This window comes from Haemaphysalis longicornis, unplaced genomic scaffold (genome assembly GCF_048455015.1).
Source record: "Haemaphysalis longicornis isolate Haplotype H1 unplaced genomic scaffold, Haemaphysalis longicornis Haplotype H1 scaffold_4, whole genome shotgun sequence".
In the NCBI taxonomy this organism is placed as follows: domain Eukaryota; kingdom Metazoa; phylum Arthropoda; class Arachnida; order Ixodida; family Ixodidae; genus Haemaphysalis; species Haemaphysalis longicornis.
In genome coordinates, this window is record NW_027526361.1 from 32,341,511 (window position 1) to 32,355,996 (window position 14,486).

The 14,486-nt window shown below is 50.8% G+C and overlaps 1 protein-coding gene across 1 annotated transcript in view; it reads left to right on the plus strand.

The window, feature by feature from the left end:
* LOC144179707 (isoamyl acetate-hydrolyzing esterase 1 homolog) overlaps nt 1-14,486 on the plus strand; it is a 52,894-nt gene that overhangs the window by 7,386 nt on the left and 31,022 nt on the right. The window lies entirely within an intron of this gene.

Below are 14,486 nucleotides of genomic sequence, written 5' to 3' on the forward strand. Positions count from 1 at the left end.
AGGCATCTTTGTTTTCCCAATTAGTTGTGCTATTACTCGCGCAACTATATTTTAGATTATGTTATGTAATTCAATTCTTGGATTACTGATATCTACTATTAGACACAACTTGGGCTTGAAATAAAACGCCACCCAAATCTTTCGCCTTCACAATCTTCCACCTCCCGCCGGTTCTTCGTAGTTCTTTTTTTCTTACCAGTATTACGCAATATGGCAGATTATATTGGCCCGGTCAACCACTTCGACCCCCGTCACCTGTCTTTCTACATTATATTTTTTGACAAAACATGCAAAGGGACCATGCCGGCAAGGTGGCTGCCCGTTAAATTTCTTATAGAATCATACACCACACGTCTTGTCTTTTTCTTGTCCTTGTCCTTGTGCGCAAATGTCGCTACTGCTAGCGTGAAACAAATATCAAACAACTAGCACATGCACCGCGTCCTTTTCACTTGTACAGTGATCTTGGCACCGCAAGAAGCGTTGCCTTAGCCGGCGGGTTGTGGCCTAGACTTGCCTTCAGCGGCGAGATATGGCGGGAAAATGGCAACGGTATAGGGACCGGGCAGCTGGACGGGTGGCGCCACCACTCGGCGCTCCCCTCGTCAGTGGAATGAGCCGGTGCATTGGACTACACAGCCTCCCGTTGTTTTTGTCGTGTTTGCTTCGGTGCTTTGAATGTTTTGGTGGTGTTGTGAGCGTATATGTGCGGTGAAACAAAGTCTAGACAGATGTGTTGGGTTCTTAGATACAGTAATGACTACGTAATCTTGTCGGACGCTTCTAAAGTTGGGTATCGGCTGCAATGACATGAGCGCTTTTTGCAGCGATCTCCGCTTGGCTACACCCATTCTGAGTACAAATAAAACTACTATTAGTAGTATTATTTTCTTCTTAAATGCACTAACGTCTACGCAAACTTATTGAATGCTTGTAAGGTTGGGGAAGGGCTACATTGACACGAGCGCTTTTTGCAGCGCTCTGCGCCTGGCTCCGCGCGATCTGAGTAGGAATAAAACTATTAGCAATATTATTATTCATTTCTACCACTTTAAATTATCTTCACTGGTTTCGATTACTACTGTTTCCACGCCAGCCTTAGCGCTGGGATACCTCGATACGTCTGCTTTAAATAGAAAGGCACCTGCATACGAGATGGATTACCGTGTAGCCGTATAGAAATGCTACGCTAGTTTACACTTTCTGTAACCGTGAGCTTTGTGCCTTCTGTTTTGGTGAGCGACACTGTGACAGCATGGGAGCCTGAAAGCCGAAGTGGAAATCCCACATTTGTGGTGGTCATTTTATCAAGAGCCAAAATTATTCACCAACTCAACAGCCCCAGCTAAAAACCATCCACCATCCCTCCTCCCCTTCCCGTTTTACCACCTGCGTAGAATAAAGGCTGGCACCGATAGTTAAAAAAATGTGGCAGCGTTAACGTCAGTCGGTGTTTTTAATGCTTAAGTATTCCTTACAGAGTACCTAAAAAAATCGTGTAATGCTTGGTGAAGACACCAAAAACGCGCGATTAGTTGCCTCAAATATGGGTGCATCAGCCCGAGTCCTCCAGCACAGACACATTTCCGACACGGTGGACAAAGTTTAGATTTGGAGAGGGGGCATGAAAGTTCAAAATTAAACAGCAAAATCATCTAGCCCTCCGTCAATGATTATGATGGTTGAACGCAAAGCTTTCTTCCTGCGAAACCGAATGGGAAATGGTCAAAGTCAAAGACGCTGCGATCAAAAGACGAAACTGCGTGCTGGTCAAATTCGACGCTCAACTAGTCGAAGTTTAAATCCAGAAGGCAACCAAGGAAACCCATACGATGGAGCTTTGCGATAAACCCTCATCGTCGTTAAACGAAGGTGTGCATGATTTTTCAAGCGTAGGTGGCAGCTTGTAAACCGACCGCAGCATTCAGTTGTGAAGCTGAGTACTGCTTTCGGGCACCCTCCTGTCTTGTGTCCTTCAGCCACCCAGGATCTGGTTTTTGAAAAACCATTTACCAACTAGCCAGCAACCATTGCAATTCTTGTAAAGCAATGCTTCTCCACGACAAGCAATAACGTTCTACTATCATGCGGTATTTATTCTATCAACGATTCCCGATGACTGTAGTAAGATCATTTCTGTAAAATTAAACACGTTTCAGCCGTAGGTAATGAAGTTACGGAAGCGTCGTCCATCACAATTTCTATTCTGAGGTAAATCTTAGAAGACACCCCCAACTTTGTCTTTCGCTTGTGCACGACGTCGACGCCATTTTGTCAACAACCGCCCAAGGCCAGTGTCGCAGCATTCCTAGATCGGTTGCACACACAGGCTTTGTGGGAGCATTTAGCTGCAGTATACTCCTCGATACCCGAAACTGCATGCAGGCATAAAAATTGCACGAAGCAACGAACTTTCACTTCCAGCTTGACTTCCAGCTTGGCGCATTGAGCGTCGTCTGCTATTTGTAAATACTGAGTATGGGCGTAAATCACACACATTGCATGCCTCATAAACGTCACATCCACGCTCAAGATTTACCGATCTGAAAAATGCACGTGGGATTACGTACGCTTTGCAAGCCGCACTGCAGAAAAACGACAGAAAGCCATGCACAGTTACGCTGCGCTGACCGCCACCGGCATTCCACTGACGAGCGGTTCGCCACGGGCGGCGCTGTTCGCTGAAGCGACGGTGGTGCCATACAACGGCCGCCCGGTCCCTATAGCCTTGAGTTCTGTGGCGTGTTGTGACCGCGACAATGAGAAGGTCTGAAAAATGTGGGGCAGTGGAAGCGGTAAGGCAATAGAGCTGCTGCGGCGGAAATTTAGGGGTGCTGTGAGGCCAAGGTGGTCCGGCTCAAATTTCGGGGTGCCGTGAAAGCGGTAAGGCTTGTCCGGCGGAAATTCGGGGGTTCATTGAAAGCGGTAACGCTGTAGCCCAGTTGGTTTTCTGAAATTTTGAATTGCAAGGCTATAGTCCAACTGGTCCGGCTAGAGTTTCGAGGCGCAGTAAAAGCGGTAATGCTATAGCCCAGCTCGTCCGTCAAACATTTCGGGATGCAGTGAAAGTGGTGCACAGCCGATGCAGTGGATTTCCCTGGCATTAGCTTTGCACAGCCGACGCAGGGGAAATTATGTGGCACTGTGAGAGTAGCAAGGGTTTGGAAAAATATTTGGGCGGTCGTGAAAGCGTCAAGAATGCAGCCCAGCTGCTCCGGCAAAAATTTTGGGGGCAGAGAAAGTGATTGTAGGCAGGGCCGGCCGTCGGGTTACATTTGGGGGTGTAGTGAAAGTGGTAAGGCTATAGACCAACTGGTTCGAATGAAATTTTCGGATGCAGTGAAAGCGGTAAAGGCCCGTTCACATTTCCGACGAAAGCGAGCGAAAGCGAGGAAAGCGGCAGAAATTTCGTCGCTTATCTCGCCTGGCACCGCTTTCGTCACGCGACAAGAGCGATCGGTCTCGACCAATTTTTTTCGCCGCCGTCGCGCTGTAGCTTTTGAAGCGGAAGCAGGCGGTGAGACTTCCTGACGTCATATTCTGCCAAAGCACCCGGGTGCTCTGTCTCCACAAGCAGCGAAACTCCCGTGAAGTCTCGCTCCGAGCGCGAGACAATAACAAGAAAAGCAAAAAATCGTCGTCGCCGTCGCTCGATGTCTCGTGCAAGTGTGAACAGCAAGGGTGGCGATCGCTGTCGCTTTCGTCGCTTCGTCGCAAGTGTGAACGGACCTGAAAGCAAGCGAAAGCGACGGGAATTCCGTCGGTTTGTCGCGCGACGATCGTTTTTGCCGAATAGTTGGGACCAATTTTCGTCGCGCAACAGAATTTCCGTCGCTTTCGCTCGCTTTCGCCACAAGTGTGAACGGGCCTTAAGGCGCAGCTCGTCCGGCAAAAATTTTGAGGTGCAGTGAAAGTGGTAAGGCAATTTGAACTTCCGCTTAATTCGAACTTCCCGCTAATTCGAACTGAAGCCCTGGTCCCGGCACAGCCCTGTGTATTTCAATGGGGGAAAACTCCCGATAATTGGAACGCACCGGTATACCGAACGGTTAATTCGAACTGGGATCCCATGGTTCCCATCGCTCCTCGCAGAGGAAGTCGACCCAGAGTGATTACACTGTGTTTCAAATCCAAACCAAACAAAATTTACGAGAGATGCATGCAAGGGAGCGTCGAGGCTGGATGTTGCAGCACGTTATTTCTCGTCAGATGATTATTCTGACGCTGCGCTGGAGCTCTTACGCAAGTTTCAATAAATGCTCGTGCAGCAGTGACAGAAGAAACGCAAGCCAATGCATATTACCAATTACTTTAATTTCTGATTTATTTAATTTTAATTTTGATTGCTTTAACTTTTGCCTCTCTCATGCCTAGTAATAAGCTTGCTTTTGCACATAAACAGCATCATTATTCGACATTACGGCTCACTGCTCACATGAATGCAATATCAGTTCCTGTTTCGGGCGTATAACTGACTGATCTATTAATTTCGTTCGCTGTTCGAAATCATCGAACATTATTAACGAAATCACCTGCCACAAACACGTAGTAGCGCCTAATTCGCGACAACGAGTCCAGAGGTGGATTCTTTGTGTCCTGCCCGCGTAGTGGGGCGCGATGTCCATTCAATCTGGCGCCCTCCCGCTAATTCTCCGCTTAATTCGAACAATTTTATGGTCCCCTTCGAGTTCGAATTAACGAGCTTTTACTGTATAAGCCCAGCATGTCCGCCATAAATTTTTGGATGCAGTGAACGCAGTTAACCTACAGCCCAGGTGGTCTGGCTGAAATTTCGGGATGCAGTGAAAACGATAAGGCTATAGGCTAGCTAGTCCGGCTAAAATTTTGGGACAGTGAAAGCGGTACGGCTATCCCAGATGGTACAGCAGAAATTTTGGGTGCAGTGAAAGCGGTAAGGCTATATATATATATATATATATATATATATATATATATATATATATATATATATATATATATATATATATATATATATATATATATATATATATATATATATATATATATATATATATATATATATATATATATATATATAGGGAGTAGTAGAACTTTGAACATAGTAGAGAACACAAGAGAAGAAAAACTTCGAACAAGGTAAAAGCACGATTGTGGCCTACGTTTCAGCAAAGAGAACTTGCTTTCCTCAGGGCCCTGAGGAAAGCAAGTAGGGCTATAGCCCTACTGCTCCGGCTAAAATTTTGGGGGCAGTGAAAGTGGTACGGCTATCACATTTGGTCCGGCTGAAATTTTGGCGTGCAGTGAAAGCGGCAAGGCTACAGCCCAGCTGGTCCGGAAAGAATTTTGGGGGCTGTAAGAGTGGTAAGGCGATAGCCTTGCTTCTCCGGCGGAAATTCGGGGAGCAGTGGAAACAGAAGGTTATAGCCTATAGCTGGTCCGGCGGGAATTTTGGGGCAGTGAAAGTAGTAAGGCTGTATATAGTTGAGCTGGTCCTGCTGAAATATTTCGGCTTTGAAGGCGGTAACGTTATAGCTGAGCTGGTCCTGCTGATATTTTGGGGTGCTGTGAATGCGGTAAGGCTATCGCTCAGATGGTGATTTTGGAATGCAGGGATATGCGCCATCGCAATCGATAAGCATGCACGAGATAATTGCACGGACGGTATGCAAACAACGTAGTGAATAGAACACAACTTTCCATTTCTCCGGCTGTCGAACGAAGCACCGAAAATGCGAAAAAGTATACTTGTACGGCCCACGTAGTTAAGAACAACAATTATTTACCAATACGAATGTGCAGTGTGCGTCAAGCTTGTCAAGGGCAAGGAAGGTCACGGCTTCGGAGCGTGCTGGCGATGTCTGCTGGCTGCTGCTGGGTTGCCGATAGCTTGCTCTTACGCGTGCGCGCCTCTCGAACAGAATCGTGCTGGTGGTCGTTTCGCATGGGCCACTGTAGTTTGCAGATGCCACCACCTACTAGGGAAGCTTGTCTTCTACAGTGCGAGCCGTAAGCGGTGACAGGCCTGACAGACGCGTTCGTTTGACGTGGCGCAATATCCAGTTACGTAATCGCACAAAACCACCTGTACTAATTTGAATTTCACATGCAGTAAACGGAATGCACGCAACAAGAATGCCCTGAAGCGCTTTCAGTCGAACCCTTTGTGCGACTACGTAACTGCCTGGGCTAATAATGCATCGATCGCGTCAGACGATGCGCTTCTCTCCCGTGTCACCGCTTACAGTTGGTACTGCGAAACAGAAGCGCCCGTCGCGGGTGGTTCCATCTGCAAATTTGAGTAGCCCCAAGCTAAAAGACACCAGCCCGAGCCTGTCTGAGATCCTCGCACGCATAATGGCAAGCTATCTCCAAGTCAGCAGCTATCAGCAGATGCCACCAGCATACTCCGAAGCCGCACGCTCGCTTGGCGTATACAAGCTTGGCGCGCACTCTACATGGTATACATTGCGAAATACATATTAGAAAAGAAAGAACATCAGCTTAAAACAGGCATCTCAAGGAGCAATAATGGGCAGGTGTCTCACGGAGCAATAGTGGGACATGTTTCGCGTTCGGATAAAAAGTATAACAAACTATTTGTGCTGAGAAATCGCACAATTATGATACAAAATATAAAAATTTACAATCACTTCCAAAAGAAAGTCGAGAGAAGCGCCAAGGATAAACGTGCATCCAACCCTTGCTGAAAGTGCGCCCAATCGATCGTCAAACCACTACTACAAAAACTACTACAAAACTACAAGAGCTATACTAATTCTTGTAGTTTTGTATGTTGTATTTCCGTACATTACCTGAACAATATCCCACTTGAATCCGTTTCCTCTTATAAGTACTTAGGTGTTCATTTTAATAACGACTTAACTTGGACGCGACACTTTCGAATTCATCATTAAAGGGACACTGAAGTGATATGTAAACATTGCGGGATTACTAGCGCAAATTGTAGTCCGGAGTCCCCACGCCATGTTTCGACCACTCTAGGCGCGTTTACGCGATTTTATTTAGTAGAAAAACTAATTCGAAAATGCTGTCCTCCTCTCTTTACGCTCGCCCATTTTCTGTGGCGTTTTCGTGTGATGTCAGGAGGGGATGAGCTGGCAATTGGCTGCGCTATCGCACGGCTCCCCGGCCTTCAGACAGAGTCAGTCGGCCCAGCGTTTCGTCCGCCGGCCGCCGGCGGGTCGTCGCAATCAAGGAGGTTAAAAAAAATAGCTTGGTCGCAATTCGTTCGCTTAGTTGAATCGAAGCCAGGACACGTTTGTGAATGGAAGAATGTGCCTTTCTTTACTTGGTTTGTTTGTAGCTCCAAGTCAAGGTCGCTTCACACAAGCGCTGCACAAGCGCACATGTGACGCTTCGCTGACTGGTACGCCAGTAGGAAAATATAAGGCCTCTTGAAGGCGGGAGAAGAGTCAGCGAAGTCAATATAGGTACTAAGGAAATAAAATCAACTGATATTTTTACCGTACCGCGTAAAACTAGGGCGCGGGAAGCACTTTTTTGCGCTGGGCGAACAAGTACAGCGGTCAGCAGCACGACTACGCATCTGCGAACGCTTTTCCGTCTACGAAATGCAATTGCTAGACGTGAGCTACTGTGGAAACTCGGGCGACGCTTACTGCACGAGCGTAGTACAACAAATAGTCACCTAAGCTGCTTGAAATGCCAAAACTAAATAAAAGTGTAAACCGGTTGTACAATATATACCCTATATTAGCAAGGCTTACGCATCCCGCTCCGTGGCTCGGTGGTCTGGGGCGCTAAGTATGTCACCGCAAGTGTTTTGCAAGTCACGAGTTCGAATCCCCGCGGGTACGTGCTTTTCTTTTGTAAGTTAACTTTTTTGTTTTCCGCCGATGTTTTCTATATTGAGTTCACCTTTTTTTGGGCCGCAACGTTCATGGCTACACGAACTAGTTCACAAAACGCGCGCAGGCTGGCACTGGCGCGCTAGCGAGTTCTCGTTGGCGTGCTGTTGCCATAAGCACCGACTGCTTGCAGGCAGTGGGCACAGGCCAGAATGAACAGACCCTTGGCCTGGTGCGAACACGCTTTTTACGATACAGGCATGAGGGAGGCAAGCTCCAAATATGGGGGAAAAGCGCATGACATTTGGGCGTCTGCGGGTACGCGGAGGGCGTTCATGCACTGCGTAGGTCTCGGCTAGTGAATGCTACGTCTACAAGCCGTCCTGGGAGGCTTATCTTGTGCATTTTACAGCCGACAACATGGCAGAAGCGCGGTACGATGATTACTGAGATATTGAGAATGCCCATCCAACAACGCCATTGGTTATGTTTTACAGAACCGAAACCGAAACTTGTTTGATTGCTAACCTTGGGCATCGTCCAATCACGGCGCCCCTCCTCCCAACGTCACAGCCTTAGTTGGTGCGGCCGCCGCAAACCGCGCATGATAGTTTTTCTTCTTTCGCGCTTTGTAAAATAATTACCGATTTGTCAACCGGATAAACGATGAAAAGTGTGCTAATTTGAGCCAGTCTACGCAGTGCAAGCAAAAACGGGAGCTTGACAAATTCACTTCAGTGTCCCTTTAACAAGGCGAACCGCATGCTAGGTTATTTACGTTGAAACTTTTTCTGAGCCCCGTCTTCTTTAAAACTATTTCTATACAAAGCACTAATAAGGGGCGCTATTACAAAGGACGGAGTTCCGCCTACTCCCGAGTTTCCAGCTGTTTGGGTTATGAAAAGAGTGTTAGTGGAGCATTCTATACACCTCGAGCGAATCCGCCGGAATCGTGCGCAGCACGTCTGGTATATTCAGCGCGCTGTATTGTGGCCGCTTACGTTCATAAAGTACGGCTTGTGCTATCTTCCGCATGCAGCACCATATGAAATTGATCTGAAATACTTATTCCCTAGCATTAACTAGATTCCCCTACTGCTACTTTGAAATCCCTAGCCTGGCTGTTGGCCACGCCCGGCGTGGGCGGTCCGCTTTTCTAGGTTCCTGTTCTTCCACTGCATTATGTTTGCTACGTGGCTTGAGGGTAGACCCAGTGCAGCTCTGCGCAAGAACAAACCAAGTACGTAATTAATGAGGTACACTCTAACGAACGGAACGCGCCCTGCTCCCGATCATCAAATATGGCTTTAGTTTACGGCTTGGTTGAGGGTGCACGGCGGGCGCTTATCAGAAATCAAGAGCGTGTTTTTTAGAGCGTGTCAAGAGCGTGTTTTTTAGACGTTAAAGTGGCCATTTTCCATTGACTGTGTTTTCACGGTGTATGAAGAAGGCTCCCGCGGGAAAATTGTGTCGTTTTGGCATCTCCTATCGGCTCGGACAATAGTGAACTCCCGTTCGGACCGAACATCCCCGCGACTGTGGCACCATTGGCTGACGGTGGCCTGGGGACTTCATTTTTGTTTTGTTCTTCATGGTCAACGTGTGCGTTGTCTTATCTAGAACCGTTCCTTTTTTCGCGATCTTCAAGTGACCGTTTTGACACAATAGTAGCCCGGATTCACGCATGCGCCGTGTGCCCAGAGATCCTATCAGAGCTTTTTCGGTCGACCAACCGGTCTATTAGAAGACGCATTAGTTTCTTAGAAGAACACCACCCGTCCCACTGAAAAAGCCTTCGCTTTATAAAAATTGCCCCCCCCCCCCTCCCCGAAGGGAATCGTGAGGAAGTGCGAATGCATTTCTTGCGCCGAGAGTACACGGCGTAGTAATTCTGCCATCGCCTTGAGAGGCGCAGTACCGGCGAGGGGGAGCTGTCAGGCGAGGGGAGAGGCGCGCGCCGAGGGTGAGTGCAAACCTAACGGGGGGAGAGGCGCGCCAGCTGCAGAGCATGTGACGTCACGGCGCGAGGAGAAGGGGAGCAGACGCAAAGGCGCCAGCGCGCGGTCACGTGGGAGTGTGACGTCACGGCGCGAGGAGCGGTGCGGGAGCCGGCGCGGGCGCGCGCAGCCACGGCGCGGGAGGCGGAGCGCGCGCGGGTCACGTGGGGTGTGACGTCGCTGCGCCGTTGCTACAGACGCTCCTCTCCGCTCCTCGCGCCGTTGCTAGGGGAGAGGAGGAGGAGCAATGCGGACGGCGGATTCAGGGTCGCTTATAAAGTGCATCGCACTTAAAACTGGGGATCTTGTATTTGCGTCATAGCTAGTAACATATGTGCCCCGCTTTTAAAGATGTATGCTGCGTTGTCTGAAGAGGAGGAAATCCCAACATTTTCCACGATAAATAGTAACGCAACGTAAGAAAAATCTTGTACAGAGCATTTTGCACACTCCTACTGTTTGTGCACACGTTAAAAATGTAAATAATTGCCCATTTGGGCGTTCCGAAAAAGCGCGCTGTTTTGTCGCTGTGCTGATATGACGCTTTGCCTCTTTGCCGCGTGCTGTTTTCTCGCTGTGCTCTTTTCTCGTCGTGCCCTTTTGTCGAGTGCTGTATTGCCGCGTACTGTTTCGACAACGTGCTATTATGTCGCTCCTCTGTTTTCGCGTGTTGTTTTGTCGTGTGTTTGGCCTCGATCAGGTGGGCCAGGCGGCTGTCCATGGCGACGACCTCCTCGTTCGTTTCGATCGTCTTGGTTGCCGATTGCACAGCTTCGCGGAGCTCGGCGGTCCACTCGCCTATGTATTTAATAGCGGGACGTTCCTTGGGCTGGTTCTGGCGGAACCTGTCCCAATCCGTCCACTTGTGTTGCGTGGTGTTACCCCGGAGCTGGCCGGGTATCGTGATTTCCACGATGTAGTGGTCGCTCCCCAGGTCGACTCCCGTGTTCTTCCACGTAATCTTTCCCAAAGGATCGTTCTTCACAAAAGTAAGATCTGGTGTTGTATCTCGTGCTACGGAGTTGCCGATCCTGGTGGGGTTGGCTGGGTCCGTGATGAGAGCGCAGTTATTGTCTAGGGCGCTTTGCAACAAATCTCTTCCTTTGATCGAGTCGCGGACGTATCCCCACGCCGTGTGCGGCGCGTTGAAGTCCCCGCCGATCACGAGCATGCTGCCTTTGGAACGCGTGCTTGCTTGATGAAACAGCGAACGAAACTTCTGAAGTGAGTGCTTGGGGTTACTGTAGACGTTGAGCAGGAATAGGCTGCCCTTGCGTTGCTTGCTCGGGATAATTTCAATGAAGGTGTATTGGGCCTTGATTCTTCCTTGCTTGACTTCATGTTCCACGAAGGTGAGCCCTTTGCGGACAAGGGTGCACACACCCCGTCCCTCTGCGGGACTGATGTGTGATTTGTACCCGGGAAGTGATGGGGCCTTCGTGACCGTTTCTTGGAGCATAATTACATCCGGTTTCTTGTTGACCGCTGCTACGTGCTGGTGTAACACCGCCCTCTTGTTGCCGTAGCTGTGGCAATTCCACTGCCAGACCGTAAGGTCTGACCGTGGCTTTACTGTTGTTGCTGTGTGGTTGGCGGCCATGATTGGGCTAGTGTAAAGGGCTGTTGCTGGTCTTGGGTATAAGGATGATTCGTGAACATTGGTGCGAACGTCGGGTGTCTCACTATTGGGAGTAACGTCTGTTCGATGAATTCGAATTTGGCTTCAACTTTCTGGAAGGATGTGCCGATGAGTTGCTCGAGTTTACCGAGCCGTGCATCGGTTGCTGCAATCAGCGCCTCCATTTTGGTGAATCGGTCGTCTATTCGGGCTTCCAGTCTTGTCTCTAACTGGGCGATTTCACTTCCCGTTCCGATCGACTCGAGCGCGCGTTTCTTGGGCGCTGGCTCGGCCGCCGTTTCTTCTTGGGGTTCGTCTGTCGAGATTTCTGTTTCAGGTATAGTTTGCGGTGCTGGCGTCTCAGTATGCGGTGCTGTAGATGCCGCAGCCGGGGCCGGCGCGGCCATGATCACGGAGTTTGTAGCGGTGGCTGGTCTTGGTGCTAGGAGCATTTTTCGTATTTCTGTAATTTCTTTGGTCAGGTTGTTGATCGAGGTTTCAAGCTCGGTGTTTCGCTTTCGCAGTGATTCGTTCGTTGCTTTTAACGACTCATTTGTTGCCTTGAGGCGATCCATTTCTTCGTTGTTGTTATGTCTCCGAGGTGGCGGTGCATTCGGCATGCTCCTGCTGCCGTTCATCGCCACGTCAGCCCAGCTCACGCGATCGCTTGATGGCGACCTTTTGCGGCTGCTGCTCCGCTTGCTCTTGTCACAGCTGCTTTTTCTTCTTGATGAGTCACGGCTGCGGGACGGAGTCCGCGATGCGCTTGGTGAACGTGGCCTTCCTAGCCGCGGGAACGAGCCTGCCGAGGGTAGCTGTTGTTGCTCCTCGGCGTTGCGACGCTCCCATCGTCGGCGGCGAACGACGTACGGAGTCTTGTACTTGCCCTTGCAAAAGCGGTCGCCCGTTTGGTGCCCGCCTCCGCACAGCTTGCACGCGGGGGTACAGCGATGATCCTCCTGAATCGCACGTTACGCAAAAAAGTGGCCGAATTAAATCGGGCCATCGAAATACACTGTAAGGTCTTGTGCCGGCAACAGTGGAACGAGGTATGCAACAAGGCGGACGGGCAATTACACTGAGGCTGCACGTGGAACCTCATACGCCACTTGCTCGATGAAACCAAAACCAAGACCCATCAGCGCGACCGCATCGCCAGGCTAATGCATACGGCGGTACTGCAGCAAGGCAAGGACACAGTGATCAAGAAATTGGAGGACAAATATCTACCCCCTACCCCCACGGAGAGCCACCCACCGTACGGAGGGTCACCCAACGCGTCGCTCGACCGGGACATCACAGTGGCCGAGGTGCGGACCGCACTGCACGAGCTCAACACTCGCTCGGCAGCGGGTCCGGACCTCGTTACTAACAAGATGCTGCGGAACCTCGACGACGCGTCGATCGAGGCCTTAACCCGGTATTACAACGAGTGCTGGCGGTCGGGCAAGCTACCCCGCCAGTGGAAATGCGCAAAGACCATCCTGATCCCGAAACCGGGCAAGCCACCGGACACGAACAACCTCCGCCCCATCTCGCTAACGTCATGCGTGGGAAAGGTGCTGGAGCACGTGATCGCGAACCGATGGCAGGAGGCCTTTACCCGGACTCAATGATCGGCTTCCGGCGCAAGCTCAGCACGCAAGACGCCATGCTGCAGATCAAGGAAGAAATTATCGACAAGGGAAGCACGCAAGACAACAGAGTAATTCTCGGCCTGGACCTCCAAAGCGCATTCGATAAAGTGAAACACCCGGCCATACTGGCGCAAGTCTCCAAACTAAATATGGGCGAAGCCAGCTACAATTACGTCAGGGACTTCCTCACGGATCGAATGGTGGAACTCCACGCGGGGGATCTCAAACTCAAGGAGAAGAAGCTCGGTAGCACAGGAACACCGCAGGGGTCGGTTGTCTCGCCACTGCTCTTCAACCTCGTCATGATCGGAGTGGCGGAGGCGCTGGCAGAGACGAACGTCCGTCACACAATCTACGCCGACGACATCACCCTGTGGGTTGCCGGTGGTAGCGACGCCTATATCGAGAACCAGCTGCAGGCGGCGGTCACCGCCATCGAGCAGCACCTCACGGGCACGGGGTTGGTCTGCTCGCCAAGTAAGTCCGAGCTTTTAGTGATACCGCCGAGACGCAAGGGCAACATCCCCCAAAGAGACTGCGACCGCATCAAGATCGTCACCGGGTCAGGACAGCGAATTCCCGAGGTGGCAAGAATCCGGGTCTTGGGTTTGCTAATCAGCAGGAACAACTGCAACGGTGAAACCCTGGCCAAGCTCAGCGGCAAGGCAGCGGAGGCAACCCGCCTCATACACCGAGTCTCTACGTGCAGAGCGGGAATGAAAGAGGACAGCCTCGTGCGCCTCGTCCACTCCTTCGTCATTAGTCATATAATGTACGTGGCTGCCTACCACAACTGGCGGGTCACGGAACGCAACAAGATCAACGCGCTAATACGCAAGTCTTACAAGACGGCGCTGGGCCTCACGGAGACCACGAGCACAGCACGCTTACTTCAACTCGGCGTGCACAACACCCTCGAGGAGATCGAGGAAGCGCAGCTGACTGCACAGCTAGAGCGCCTCTCAGTAACCAAGACCGGACGCCACATACTCAAGACCCTCTGTTACAATCCCCGAGCACCGGACCGGCAGTCGAGCGACATCGGCGAGGACGCACGGGCCCACATACGAGTGGACCCGATCCCCAAGAACGTTCACCCAGAATACAACAAGGAGCGGCGAGTGGCGCGGGCCAAGACCCTCATCGAACAACACGCCAAGGACGAACACGCGCGTTACGTCGACGCGGCGGAGTGCCAACAAGAAGGTTTCGTCGCGGTGGCCGTCAAGGCTACCACGGGTACCACGACAGCGGCAGCCAGCGTGCGGTGCACGGGCGCCACGGACGCCGAGAAGGTCGCCATCGCTCTGGCGATCTCCGAGGCTGAGTGTCGCACCGTGCTCAGCGACTCAAGAACCGCCGTGCGCAACTTCGCCAAGGGTCGATTGTGCGCCCAAGCGGCCGCCATCATCAGAAAGACCAA